Source organism: Littorina saxatilis, linkage group LG11, assembly GCF_037325665.1.
Source record: "Littorina saxatilis isolate snail1 linkage group LG11, US_GU_Lsax_2.0, whole genome shotgun sequence".
In the NCBI taxonomy this organism is placed as follows: domain Eukaryota; kingdom Metazoa; phylum Mollusca; class Gastropoda; order Littorinimorpha; family Littorinidae; genus Littorina; species Littorina saxatilis.
In genome coordinates this window covers 26,336,221-26,350,383 of record NC_090255.1, presented here as the reverse complement: position 1 = coordinate 26,350,383, position 14,163 = coordinate 26,336,221, and the positions used below count along the sequence as shown (strand labels likewise).

General features: G+C 40.0%; 1 long non-coding RNA gene across 1 annotated transcript; it reads left to right on the top strand.

Moving 5' to 3' along the window:
• The first annotated feature begins 1,347 nt into the window (after positions 1 to 1,347).
• LOC138980128 (uncharacterized) lies at positions 1,348 to 10,111 on the top strand. The gene is made up of 6 exons (XR_011460246.1): positions 1,348 to 1,621; positions 2,208 to 2,276; positions 3,416 to 3,509; positions 4,485 to 4,655; positions 5,109 to 5,208; positions 8,030 to 10,111. It is a non-coding gene; the product is annotated as an uncharacterized lncRNA (long non-coding RNA).
• Positions 10,112 to 14,163: the final 4,052 nt, after the last annotated feature.

The window sequence follows — 14,163 nt, the reverse complement described above, 5'->3', positions numbered from 1 at the left end:
ATTTCCAGAGTCCTTCTGTCGGTATATAGCTTTAACTTGGATAGGAGGAAAACGTTCTTGGCTACTTTCTTGCAAATATGCTGTATTTGTGCCTGCCACTTGAATTCACAATCAAGAATTACCCCTAAAACGCGATGCTGTTGAACTTGTTCAATTGATTGCGTACCAATAGTAAGATTTAGTTTGAGTGGAGAAATCTGATGTTTTTGTCTGGTTGCAATTACCATACTTTTAGTTTTTATTGGATGGACAAGCATAGCATTAGCACTACACCAGTTATTTACATCGTTTAAAGCTGTTTGAAGGGAGGACTCTATTACTGTAACAGACTTTCCACTTGAGTGAAGAGAAGAATCGTCAGCAAAAAAATCACTTCTTACATTACTGTCAGAAATGTGCAGTGGCAGATCATTGATATACAGACAGAACAAGATCGGCCCAAGCACTGACCCTTGAGGCACCCCGCATTTCACAGTCTCCTCAGTAGATATTTTACAGTTTAGGGCAGTATATTGAGATCTGTCCTGTAAATAGGAAGCAAAAAAGTTACACACTGAACTGTTTCTGAGATGCAACTGTAATTTCTTCAGTAGAATTGAATGATCAACAAGATCAAACGCTTTTTTAAAGTCGAGAGAGAGAGAGAGAGAGAGCCGGACAGAGACACAGAGAGAGACACAGAGAGAGGGACAGATAGAGAGACAGAGAGAGACACACACACACACACACACACACACACACACACACACACACACACACACACAGCGAGAGAGAGAGAGAGAGAGAGAGAGAGAGAGAGAGAGAGAGAGAGAGAGAGAGAGAGAGAGAGAGAGAGAGAGAGAGAGAGAGCACCCATTGCACACCGGTTGGACCGTACATAAGGTAACGTTAAATTATGCTTGTGCAACGTATGTGGGAGTATCACTTATAACCTCAGGGTATCTCTTATCCTGTTGCGCATCTATATACTAGAGACAGCGCTGGTTAGACTAAAACATGGATCGGGAACTTCAGTACGTACTTAGGACTACCGCGGCTGTGCTTGCAAGTTTGGATAGTTCTTTCTTTCTCATTTGATCCGAGTTTTATCTGTCTCATTAAATGCCATTTTTCTACCTACTACACATATAATTTTCCTAATTGATTCCCGAAGATAAGTTAGTTTCGCTTCCACGTTTCGGTTTTCACTAATTCAACATGGCCGGCGTCGGCAATGCATCTTTGATCATCATCTTCTTCCGAAGAGGACTGGGTTCTTGCGAACGTCTCAGAGTCCTGCGGTTGAGTCACTGTTACCGATAGTGGTTAGCTCCGGCAAACAGGGAGATTAAAAAGGTGCATGGGAGGTTTAAAACTATGCGGTACAGGGGAGAGTGCGTTCAAGGGCGGGCTCTCATGCCCGACTGCACTGAGGAAACTGTGGCCGAGACGGGAGCGAAGGAGGGGCCTGCTTCGGCCGATGAACAAAGAAACTGTGATCGAACAAGTATGGTGTTACAAGGGGAAAGACCCGCAAAGTGAACTTAGTTGCCAAAGCCCGAAGTGTGACGACGGACTCGGTTTCCAGCAACTGTCCACCGACTCAGCGGCAAAATATGAGTTGACACGTCCGAGGTGAAAGGTAATAGTCTCTTCTTATTAGAATGAAGGTCATTGTTTATGACTAAAATACAGTAGAATCACATAATGCACGAAGGAATGGAACATGTACATGGAATAAGATTGTCCGTCCACTAAGACACATTCCTAAAGGTGGAACCAACATCCTGACGGCTATGCAGAGGAAGTGTTCTTTTTAAGAAATGCATTCAAATAAAACAAATAGGGAAATGCCCACTGAACAGAAACACCCAGGCTCCTGATTTTTGGTATGAATCCAAGTTGAGAGAGATCAGCTGAGCTAGGATTTTACATGGAATAAGATCATCCCTCCACTTGCATACAATGTATACAACCAGAAATGAAGATACAGTGTGCTTGATGTGGTGATCAAGTGACATTTTGCTATGAATGTGTTTAAGCAACTAGTAGCTTCTTCAGCGTTAATTCATTAAACAATCACTCTTATTCTTAGCACATAGAGCACATTGAATGAGTGTGTGCATGTGTGTGTGTGTGTTTGTTATTGCAATGTAAGACCTTATAATATAAATATACACAAATTATAACACATGCTGGGATTCTAAATATGTTCTGTTTACTTGCAGGTCTCAGTTATTACCAAGCCCTGCCTCATTCTTCCCGCAACACTGACATGGTGCTGTTGTAGAACACAAGTAAGTCCTTTGATCATTTCCAAAATACACTAGTGCAATAGCTTGTGAGTGCAACTGGTGGTAATGAGAATATTTTACCACAAAAGGCTAAAGTACAAATAACAGATTTATTATGTTGGAAAAAGAAGTAAGCCAGAGCAAGTGATTAGTGTACCAGTTAGCTAGGGTGGATGTATTATATAATTACAATTTACAGTCAGCATAGAATGTTGAGGACAGTCTAGAATTTTTCTCGCCCTGTGAATTCAACTGCAAATCAGATGGCATGAAGAAATCAATGTTATATTATGCTCTGCATTGAGTGAACCATCTCCTGTCATTCTGAGTGACACATCTCTTTAACTGAAAAACATGCCAGTAATTAAATCCAGGCTACATGGGGATGGAAAATGACCCTGGCAATTTCAACCTCTGAATGATTGTGTCTTTGTGTAGCAGGATTATGGATCTTCACAAGCCTTAGTTCATTTGTCTGTACATGTGTATCATGTATGGCGGTATAAGTTAATACTATTAGTCAATTTCAAATAGCAGAGTTATTTTCAGAGCTTTCTAACTTCAAACCCTGTGGAATCTATATATAGTTTTGTAATTTAAAGGGTATTTTGACTTTGACTCCGAGTTTCTTTCTTGCAAAGTCATTCTTTTCTCATTCAAGGGACTAAACCACTACATGTACTGATGACTGCCTGCATCAGGGTTATAATTTATGAAGAAGTCAAAATGCACAATATATCAGTTTACAATTTAAAGGCCCACTTGCCTTGTCACTACAGTATAATGTGGCTATGCTTTAACATGGAATCCCTCATCTTGGCCACATACAAAAAATTATATATTCAGTGACTGCTTGCTGTGGTGAGTTAAAATGTGTGATGAAATATTTTCACAAAAAGGTACCAGTGTTGTTAACAAAACTAATTCTTTAACAAACAAACAAAAACCACTCTGCACGGAGAGCATTCAAGCTGATCTATGTTGCTATTCGTCCAAGTAGAGGGATGATCTTATCCCAAGTAAAAGCCTGACAAGATCTGAGACTGAAGCAAAATGTTTTTACATGGTAAAGTAAGCCTTTAACGAGCAAGTATGTCTATTGCACTGGGTGTTTTATTATTATTGTATCATTTTTCTTTCAGGTAGTCTCTCTTTAAACTGACTTTCTACACCATGGTGTCTCTGGCAGTGTTATATTGGCAGAAGACAGTTGGAACTGGATTCCTCATTTAGATGGTAGGCATGTTTTGGGCTTTTGTGTTGCTTTGGTGTATGTGTGTGTGTGTGTGTATGTGTGTGTCTGTTCTATACCAGAAATAAACACACTGTTTGCTTGCTGTGGTGAAGTGACATTTTGTGATTTTTTTTTTAAATGAGCTAGTACAGTTGTAGCTTTTACAGCATTTATTCATAACACAATCGCACTTGGCGCAGAGAGCAACCAGACCGTTCATTGTGGGTATGTGAACAAGTTAAGAGATCATGTCTTATCCCATTTTAAAGCCTGACCAGATCTTAGACGGTGAGCCAAATTGTTTTCATGAGAAGGAATGTGCCTTTCAGAGAAATCTATTAACTACAGTATTACTTTACAAAACATATTTTAAGAAATGAAATGTGTTACAAGTAACAGCCATGGGGGTGATAGCCTGTAGGTGGAATAATAATCTTCAATTGCCCAGAAATGATTGTTATCTGGTCAAGAAATGCAAAGCATTTTGATGTTTGTGACGATTAGTTACTCTTTATCACGTTTGGTCCCTGATTTTGCTGTCCTTGTCTGCGTTGGGCAGGTGTGCGTCCATGATGTCATTGCTATTGAAAACTAATCTGTACTGCAAAGTAAATGTACCCGTACATGACGTACATGGCAGTTGTCAACCGGGGGCCAGCCATGACTGGGACTGATGTATCCACAGGCACTCGACACCAGGTGGGCGGGGCCAGTGGTTGGGGTGTGATTCCCTGCCTTACACCACCACAAAGTGTAGTATCAGCAGACAAGACTGAGCAGAACTTCTGCCCCCCCCCCCCCCCTCACCAATTGACCACTCAGTGCCATGTGCCTGCAGCTGTATCATAAACACTTTGTGACAATAGTTGTTACCTCCTTAGAACAGATCTTGTGATGCTCCTCAGTCAGTCAGTGTTTGATGGATGCTAACTGGTATACTTGACATAGTGTTCATATGAAAGTTTTATGTGTTGCAGCTCATCCAGATCACAGGTACACAAAGGAGCTGGTTACAGTGATAACATAGGCACATGGAACTGCTTATGGACTACTTTAGAAAGTGAGCGGTTACAACCAAGACTCTTCCGTCAGGAAGGTCTGCGGAAGGGTGCTTGATCTGTTTCCTCGGACAGGCTTTTCAAGACTAGGTAGGTTAAACCACATGATTGGGCTTTAATTATGAATGCACTTCAAAATTCACTCTATTTCATTATCTTGTACAACCCCCCGCGGGTTAGGGGGAAGAATTTACCCGATGCTCCCCAGCATGTCGTAAGAGGCGACTAACGGATTCTGTTTCTCCTTTTACCCTTGTTAAGTGTTTCTTGTATAGAATATAGTCAATGTTTGTAAAGATTTTAGTCAAGCAGTATGTAAGAAATGTTAAGTCCTTTGTACTGGAAACTTGCATTCTCCCAGTAAGGTAATATATTGTACTGCGTTGCAAGCCCCTGGAGCAATTTTTTGATTAGTGCTTTTGTGAACAAGAAACAATTAACAAATCTTCAATAGTACTGACCAAAGAAGAAGGTTTAATTGTGTGATCATGATTTGATACATATGCTTGACCCTGAAGATGTGTTTTATTTGTTTTGTTTCAGAACAAAGTTTGGTGAAGTAGAAGCTACCGCTGTAGGCTGGTGTAAGGCTGAAGAAGAACCTCTGACAAGTCAATTTTCAAGCAACTGAGCACGAACCCAGGTACAAGACACAGAGCTCTCTTTCTATCGGTCTGTTATTCATAGAATGACACTAACAGTGACACAAGTAAATAATCTGTATCATTGTCTTGACCTCTAGAAATTTGGTAGAGAATAAGATGACTGATAGTATTATTTTGATTATTTCATGGTCATTACAGTGGCCTCCACCCCTGCCCCTTTTAAGACACCCCAATCTAAGACTCCTTCCTATTAATGACCCTGTTTTCGCAGACTTCTTGTTCATAACATCTGTAAATTCACTCCCATTTTAAGACTTGCTCCATTTGGACTTGGACTGGGTGGCCGAGTGGTAACGCAATTGCGCTCGGAAGCGAGAGGTTGCGAGTTCGACCCTGGGTCAGGGCGTTAGCAATTTTCTCCCACCTTCCCTAACCTAGGTGGTGGGTTCAAGTGCTAGTCTTTCGGATGAGACGAAAAACCGAGGTCCCTTCATGTACACTACATTGGGGTGTGCACGTTAAAGATCTCACGATTGACAAAAGGGTCTTTCCTGGCAAAATTGTATAGACATAGATAAAAATGTCCACCAAAATACCCGTGTGACTTGGAATAATAGGCCGTGAAAAGTAGGATATGCGCTGAAATGGCTGCGATCTGCTGGCCGATGTGAATGCGTGATGTATTGTGTAAAAAAAATTCCATCTCACACGGCATAAATAAATCCCTGCGCCTTGAATATGTGCACGATATAAATTGCATAAAATAAAAAGATAAAATAAATCCCTGCTCTTAGAACTGTACCCACGGAATACGCGCGATATAAGCCTCATATTGATTGATTGATTTTAAGACCTGATTTTGCTTATTTTGGATTTCGAAAAAGAGAAAAACAAATTCCCACTCTGTACAGAATTAAGCCAGGTTCATGATTTTTGTATGGACCAAGTTGAGAGATGGCATTTGTATAGGCCTGACCAGATCTGAGATGTTGAATCTAATTGCTTACGAAGAAAGCATTGTGTCATTATAGGCACACTACTTCTCGTCACCGTCTCAGTTCTGGCCAGGCTTTAACATAGGATAAGCTCATCCCTCAACTTTGTCACATATGAACAATCGACACACTGACTCTTGCTGTTGTGAGTTGACATTTTGTGATGAATTTATTTCTGGAAAAGGCACCATGCAGTGCTGTTTCAGGGGTGGGACTTTTCCGCGGATTTCCGCGGACACAACTTACGAATTCTGCTGGAGTAATCTATTTTTCCGCGTCACATTTCATTACAATATCTATGACTTGTTGACTGAATGATTTGGAGAGACGTGGAGATGAAACAGAACACTGGAGGCTTGAGAGTTAAATTGTGCTGACTGAAAACTCCTGATAACTAATAGTAATTTTGAGGGGGGGGGGGGGAGGTTGGGGAGTGTGGAGAATGTCTTTTTTGTCAGATTGCACAGATTTTAATGTACCATTTAACCAAAATTCGGGGTAACATGCCCCCGAACCCCCTGGAAAAAAAGGGATTTCCTCTTTTTTCATCACAAGAGAGTCCCACCCCTGTGTTTACAGAATTCCTTGTTTAAAACTATCACTGTGCACAGAGGGAAGGGGGGGGGGTGTATTTGACCACCCCTGCGTTTACAGAATTCCTTGTTTAAAACTATCACTGTGCACAGAGGGAAGGGGGGGGGGTGTATTTGACCACCCCTGTGTTTACAGAATTCCTTGTTTAAAACTATCACTGTGCACAGAGGGAAGGGGGGGTGTATTTGACCACCCCTGTGTTTACAGAATTCCTTGTTTAAAACTATCACTGTGCACAGAGGGAAAGGGGGGGGGGTGTATTTGACCACCCCTGTGTTTACAGAATTCCTTGTTTAAAACTATCACTGTGCACAGAGGGAAGGGGGGGGTGTATTTGACCACCCCTGTGTTTACAGAATTCCTTGTTTAAAACTATCACTGTGCACAGAGGGAAGGGGGGGGGGTGTATTTGACCACCCCTGTGTTTACAGAATTCCTTGTTTAAAACTATCACTGTGCACAGAGGGGGGGGGGTGTATGTGACCAAGTGAAGTGCATTGCTACATAATAAAATGAGCAAATCCGTCCCGTGAAGAAAACTTCTGCTTACTTAATTGTCAGATTTGCCAAGGCGTGTACATGAAATAAGATTATCATTCTAAATGCTGAATCAACATTCTGACTGTTTCCTATGAAACCAGGCTTGATTTTTGGTATGAATCCAAGTTAAGGGATAGCATGTGTAAAAGCAGAATTGTGTACAGAGGCAGCTTTGTGTTATTAAAGGCCGGCTGCTTTTCGTGAACACAGTTTGGCTCACATCTCACATCACCTGCCAGGCTTTTTTTTTAAAAAATTTTTTTTACCATGGGATAAGACTATCCCTCCATTTAAGCACATACCAGCAATAAACACAGTGGTTACTTGTGATGAACTAGTGGCAAGACAAATGATTTAAGCATCACATAACCTTCCTAAGTGAAGTCAAGTTATGTGTCTGTGCCAGTGTGTGTGTGCATGTGTGTGTGTCAGCATAGAATGTTGAGGACAGTTCGATGGTAAATAACCCTGACAGTTTTAGCCTATGATTGTGCCTACATTGTGGCAGGATTGGATGTGGATCTTCAAAAGCCTAAGTTAACAAAAAAGTATGTAAAAGTACATTTTGAATAGTAGTTTTTTTCTCAGAGGGAAGATATCACAAGATATGATCGTTCCACTGCATGTATGCCACATAACTAAAACAAAAATTAAATGTTATTTTAATCGTCTTTTGGGTAAAACAAATACACCATCAATATATTATAATAATGATCTTGCTTGTTTACAGATGGACAACAGCTACTGCCAGGACCAGGTTACGCATAAAGAAAACAGTCAACACTTGGCTGGTGCTGCAGCTTCTTTGATGTCTATTTTTTTTTTTTTAAAGACAGACAGCTACCAGCTCATTCAAGACCATAGCCCCATCTTACTCACGCAGAACAGACAGCCATCTTTCGCCTTTGCACAGAACACTGCTGTCTGAAGGTACACATCAAAAGGATAGGTTTTGCACCTACAGCGTGCGACTGTGGCTAGGGTAGGAAGAACAGACTCTGCAACACGTTCTGAGAGGGTGGCCTTTTCTTGCCACCCGTACCCCTGTGCAACAAGACTTGGCCAGAGAGCACACATCCAAATGCAAACACTGAACACTGAAGAGGAAGAAAAAGAAGAAGGTGCCCACACAGAAGGACATAAATCTACTTTAAGGGCACACAAGTTTACAGCAGTTTATTGAATTGTAGCAGATTATAGGGAGAAAATGAACAAGCTAAATAGGCTGTACAGTACTTCACTTGAACAATGTATAAAGTTCCCTGTATTAAGAACATTTACAGATCACAAGACATTGTGTTTTCTTTTGTTTACAATACAAATGTTTCATAATAAAAAGATGTGCACTAGGCAAGATCCTTAAAATGTAAAACTAGTAGTGTGACAATTTTGAATTGTTCAGAGATGGTTTTTCTTCAGTGGTAAATGTTTTAGCTTTTTTATAAGATCCCGTTAGTGAAGCATACTATAAAACCTTGACCTTCCAAACTGTGTTAGCACCCTGGGCTGCGATCATTGTGTTGAGCTACTTAAAGGCACAGTGCAGCTTACAGCCTTCGTTTTGCGTTTTTGTTGCAGCTGAGTGCATTTACAGTTCAAAAATCCTCCTATGGTAGTAAAACAAACCCAAAACTACCCAACGACGACATCTGTGAAGCTCGACAGTTTCTTGTTCACGCGAGTGCATAAATTAACCTAGTTATTACGTGGTGTTTGGTCGGAGTTCGATTCAACTGAGTGATTCCGGCCTCCATTTTGTTTTATACAAACTCATGATGATGTCTGACATAGTTTGCTAGTGACGTGTCTTTTTGTGCATGATGTGGTGATCTACCTGATCTAAATTTAGATCCAAAAATAGGTCAAGACCAGCCGGGTCCGAGTACGAAATTGATTCGTAAAAAAATCGCAGTTCTTGACTCTTTGGGTGCAAGTCAATGAAACTTGGTAGTTCTTCTAACAGATAGCTGCCTGAGGTATGACTAAAAGCCCCAGGGGCTCCGTGCACCTGAATTTGACAAGTTCAGTACCTTCAGCAAGCGCAAGTACAGTAGAGAAGCGCTTGACACACTGAAAAAGGCCTACTACGAGCAAAAGAAAAAAATCAGTGATGCATGTGCTTTTGATGTAATCTTCTTTGACATTATGATGACTACAAAAACTGACTGATGTGTTTTGTTTGTGAATGATGGATATATGTGCATGATTGCGTTTCGCAGACACAGTTGTCATGTGCGTTGTAATTGGCGACGAATGCTGGATGATTACTATGTTTGTACCAGGATTACTATTTTTGGGGCTGAGCATTACTCCAAAACACTTATGGGGGTAAACAGGTCTGCAGCACAACTACAAATGTAGAAATGTCGTCTGCATTTTGTATATTTTAAAAGGTTATTTTTGTGCACAGAACATACATCTGCAGGGAGGTTTGGAGGGTGAAGTTAGGATCTGTTAGGAGGCATACAGCATCACACTCATTTTGTGTGTGTGTATTTTGTGTTGACAGATAAGACACTGTCATTCCAGCAGAAACCTGTGATGATGCACATTTTATTGAAGTGACCAGCTGAAATTGTATGTACGTTGTTATGAAATTGACAAATGATCCCTGCTTTGCAATCCTGGGTTAATGATATTGCCAAAATTAAAACGTGGAGGAAAAAGTGAGTGTAAACCTATTCTTGTGGTGGTGGTGGTGGTGGTGTGTGTGTGTGTCTGGTTAGTGTGTGTTTGAGTGTGTGTTAAACAAACAACGACAAACAACACCAAACCTACATCAAACAAGCACAACAAAAACAAATTACACAAAAAAATGGCAAAAATCAGAATATCAACTGAGAAAAAAAAACCGTGGCTGAATGCAATACTTATTATAACTTAAAAAGTAAAAGTGTGCGTGTGGATGTGTGCGTATGTTTGAGTGTTTTAAACAAACAACAAACCTAAATTAAAGAAGCACAACAAACAAACAAAAAACCTGGCAAAGTTCTGAACATTAACACAATGCTGCTTTCTGCTTTGAGGGGAGGAATAAAATGACTGAAGCCGGACTGCCGAGAGGAGGAAGGAGGGGGAAAAGAACACGCAGACATGAAAACACACACAACTCCATGACAGATAAACTGCTTATGTTCAAAAATCAAGAATATTTAAGCGTGCACACACGCACGCACACACACACACACACACACACAGACTCTCCTCGTGAAAGTAAAGATAAACTCGAACTTGAAGGTAAGTATAAATGTTTGATATGGAAGAAACCTGTGATAAAAGTCTTTGTATAAATCATCGGTACCAACAAAATTCAGTTGCCACAACGCGTAAAAGGACATACTGTAGTTTCAAATTAGTAACAATCTAAGCCATTTTAATCAGCACTGGTGTCCGGCAAGCACTAACAGATACAACAGCACGTGTATGCATCTTGAAGTAATAAGACCTTGAAGTAGGCCTAGAGTTTACACTATGCATTATGTAATGCTTTAATTCAGCTGCCTAACTGTGGAACTTTGCAAATGTGTGAGGACCGTTTCACAAAGCAGACAAAACACCCTCTCAGTTATTTACACAAATCAGTTCCAGAATGTGCGTGTTCCTTTTCCGTCTCTACAAATTAATGTTATCTGGGGGAAAAACGAATCATTGTCGCTTCCGCCCTCAGTTATAATTGCCTGAGCATAATAGGAAATGCAACAGGTGTAGTCTTCCGCCTGATTTTTAGTCAAGATATTTCGACACAGAATGTTTCTTTCTTTTTTCTTTGTATGTTCACAAGCTCACATACAATCATTTATGCAACACTGACAATAAGACCAGACCAGAGTTGTGATTGAAATGGGCAGTTTATTTAATAAAGCTCCAGAATGAATAAAAATACATGACAAAATAAGGTGGTCCCGCTGTACAAAGCCGGTTACCAAACACACACACACACCAACACACACAAACACACTCACGCACGCACGCACACACACACACGCACACACACATGACACACACACACACACACACACACACACACACACACACACACACACACACACACACACACACACACAGAGTAACATTGTACAACTTACTGTCACATTCAAGCGGGAACACCAAACAAAACGTATCATCAAATGAAACAACATTTTAAGTGGTCAACTGAGCATATGACCACAAACCACACTTGAAATCTTCACATTTTAACACTTTCTCCTGTATCCACAAAAGTCATTTATGCTGACTAGATAATGACATAATAAAATGACATCAATAAAACCATTCCCTTTTTTATTTTAAAGAAAAACAAGAAAATTAAAATAACGCAAAGAACTGATGCTCAGTAAGGTTGGGTATCGATCTCAAATGTGTGCATAGCTAATTATATGTAACCGGCATGGACTGGGGCTAGAATTGGCCTTTCTGTCAGGCAACTCGGCCTCTAATTGGTTTTATAGTGTCTGATCCCCCTCCAGAAAAAAACAATACCATTTGCCCCGTGCTTCTGCGCCCACAAAAAATATTCGGGAATAAGAAAAGTTCAAATTTTAGGCACCCCTAATTGTCAGTCAATTACTTTACTGCAATCAACGTTGATTTTAAAGTACCATGTCATTATTATTTTGGAGATAGATTTGAAAAAGTCCATAATTGCAGACTGCGTATTGGTATGAGTGATTTGAATTATGTCAGCGGCACCTCAAGGAATGCCCCAAATGTGAGTGCGGTTACCCAAGGGAGACTGCTGAGCACTATTTGTTGCATTGACCCTTGTGTAGAGATGTACGATTATTGTCAATTGATAACTGATTATAAGTTTATTGAAATATTATTGAAAGGCATCCCGCAATATTCCCGGAATGTCAATCAGACCATATTTATAACTGTACAAGAATTTATTAAGACAAACAGGCATGTTCCGTACATGAGCCTCTACATTTTATTCATAATGTTCACTGACACTGTCATGAGACAAATGCTGCCTGACCAATTGTTCTTCGTAATTTCTCTCGTGTTTTGTGTCCTTGTTTCGACTTATCGATTATGGCCCAATCGTTATGTAATTTAGTGCCATTTTCGCCGATCACAAAATGTATTAACTTTGCGTGTGTGTCTTCTGTGCATTTAATATTATTGTGACGTGACCCACTCTTCCAACATTTCTGGCGCTCCAAGTCTTCGTCGTCCTTTTTTTTCCCCCCTTATGCTGAATTCTGTTCTCTCGTACCCCATTTCGTTTTGTTTCTTGTTTTTACCCCCACCAAGTTCTGTACTACCACCCCCTCCATTTTTTGATTGCTTGCGCATCAGGTTTGTCTGTTTGTTTTCGTTGTCTGAAATGAGTAAATGTATCTAGTCCGCCATCATGCTAAACTTTGTTATGTACATACCAGGATGACTTAAAATAAGCATTTATGCTTGAGTTATCTTAAAAAAACAATGCATTGTTTCTGTCATGATAACAAATTGAATAAAGTTTTGTAAACCAATAGACTGATTATAGTTGACCCTGATATGTGATTACGGGATAGTGTCACATTAATTTATTTCTACTTTCACTTGTACTTTTGTACTTAAAACAAATCACTGAAATGTAAAAGTTATTATTTTTTCCATTGTGAAGTGTCGTCAGTCTCCTCAAGGTAATGCAGTCAAACTCAACCAAAAGTTGGAGGGGCTTCTTCATACTTTCAGTGTGTGTGTGTGTGTGTGTGTGTGTGTGTGTGTGTGTGTGTGTGTGTGATTTCTTTTGACACTATGCACGTTTGTATATAACCGCCTGTGCACAAAAAGAACATAATCGAATCTTATCATTCATTTTCGCTTAATTGATTGATTGGTATGCATGTTTCTAACAGTGACCGTTACCAAAGTGAGTATAGTGCGCTTCCCAAGCATAAAACGGTGCATGACTCTGGATTTGCGTCTGAGATATTGACACATCACTGTGAGAAAAAGCGTTAATGAAAAAAGAAGACTATTTATTTTCCTTGAGCATTATCTTAAAGTGGTGTGCCAAAAACTTTTAAATTCAAAAATTCAATATTTAACTTTAGGAAAAGCACTGTAGAGAGAAAACCACGCTTGTGTGTTCAGAATAGTCTCCATGTGGTATCAATATAAATGATTCAAATGTATGGAAGAGAAGCTGTTTCTGCTGGATTAATACACACACACAATTGTGCACTCACACATAAGCACGCATGCATGCTCACACACACACACACACACACACACACACACACACACACACACACACACACACACACACAGAAACAACAAATTCATTATGACAAAACCAAATACGAAGTCCTATTTCACAAATTTTATATCTTCTCCTTTTCACCATATACAAATACAGTCACGGAGTACATTTATAAGGCCAAATTATTAAGAAATATTATTTTCTGTGCTTGAATTACCCAGTGTGTAGCATGATCACCACGAAGGTACAATTCACAGAAGTTGAGTAATCACTTTACAAAACCCATACCAGTACCACATTGTTATGTTAAATCCTATTTATTAACCCACACAAATAGAAGAAGATAGCTTTGTGAAGACTTTCATTTTCCAACCAAATGCTGTTCAAAGATTATTCTTTCTTTCTATATTTGGTGTTTAACGTCGTTTTCAACCGTTCAAGGTTATATCGCGACGGGGAAAGAGGGGGGGGGGGGGATGGGGGATGGGATAGAGCCACTTGTTAATTGTTTCTTGTTCACAAAAGCACTAATCAAAAAATTGCTCCAGGGGCTTGCAACGTAGTACAATATACTACCTTACTGGGAGAATGCAAGTTTCCAGTACAAAGGACTTTAACATTTCTTACATACCAATCAATATGAGGCTTATATTGCGCGTATTCTGTGG